Raw genomic sequence first — 1,646 nt, forward strand, 5'->3', positions numbered from 1 at the left:
ATATTGTCATTCAATAGCATGCTAGACTAGACTGAATCAGAAAATTCTTTCTTATCACATCTAAAGGAATGCTTTTCTAAAAGATTGTAAATACGGTTTAACATGATGGGTGTTTTTAAGTGTCATTTTGTGTGGTTTATCACTTTAGCTTTTTATCTGAGGTTAATTGGTAAAAGACTAATATAACTGCCTGCCAAGTTGTTAGTCTTATCTTGCAAAAGTATTAGAACCAGACGACAGCGGCTGCTGAAGGACCCCACACCGCCAGAGGGCCCCCAAGAACGTCAAGCATAATAATAATAATAATAATAATATTAATAATATTAATAATAATAATAATATTAATAATAATAATAATAATAATAATAATAATAATAATAATAGCACAAACATATATTTTTACAGTAACATTAAATAACTAAACTATATGCTATTACACAAAGAAAAAACTATTTCTATTTTATTTTTATGGCTGAACACAAATATTAGGTTAATCTCTTCGTTCTGTTGGCTGCTGCTGCTTCTGAGGAATTAAGATGTTAAACATGTTAACTGTAATCATTGTTTGTCTGATGTTACTTTCAAATTGTGAAAATAATAAGGAACACTTAAATACTTTTCTGCATTAAATAATTTTTTTTTTTTTTAGTTTCTCTAAGGTTAAAACCAATACCAATAGTACTGGTATTGGCACAATACTGGTATGACACAAGCTATTTTTCCCCTTGTAAAGTGTCTTTGAATGTCCTAAAAAGTGCTATATAAGTTTGATGTATTGTTATTATTATGAATTATAATGATGCTACACACACAAAGAAGCATCTGGTGTTGACATGTTCGTATGGGGGTCCCAAATGAAAATCTACTTAAGTCCCTGAAATGTCTCCATCCAGCTGCTGCTCAGAGTTGTTTAGTGGAACAGTCGTACAGATGGACAGGCTTAAATCGCTCTGTCACATCATCTCTACTAGTTAAAAGACCAAAGATGTTTCATCTCTAGCTGGCATTGGATGAACATGAGGGTACAAAAAACAAAAGCCATACTAGAAAACTAAACAGAGAACCTCAGTGAACATAGATTTTCCAAACAACGACCCACTGTCCCATCCTGAGCCAAGTTCTGTTGGAGGTGTTTCTGTTAAGAGCTGCGTGTTCCTCATAACACAAGATGAGTTATGAAAAACAATCATTTAAAATTGATTTTATTCAAGCATCACTATCCTGAACCTGAAAATTAACTGGAATTGAAATTAACCAAAACAAAACCTGTTCCCTTTCTCTTTACTGGATCAGCGATGACCTTTGTTAGGAATTTGGGGCCATAAAAAAACTGTCTGAAACAATCCATCACATATTCCAAGAGTCTTGCCAGCTGCTGTTTACAACCTTAACCCATTGTGCAGTCTCCTGGAGACTAATGGGTAAATTCTAGATGTATAATTCAGTAACACCATTGTTAGGCAAAAAAATACAATGAATAAATGAATGATAACATACAGAAATACATATTTTAAGTACCTTATTTTATGCCAAAGAAAATATATATGGGCTTTCTGTCATTGAAGATTCTAAAAAGCTGACAGAAAGCCATTTATGTCCATCAGATGGCGTCAAAGGACCAATAAAGTGCAAACAGACATATTGGT

This window comes from Xiphophorus couchianus, chromosome 12 (assembly GCF_001444195.1).
Source record: "Xiphophorus couchianus chromosome 12, X_couchianus-1.0, whole genome shotgun sequence".
Lineage (NCBI taxonomy): Eukaryota > Metazoa > Chordata > Actinopteri > Cyprinodontiformes > Poeciliidae > Xiphophorus > Xiphophorus couchianus.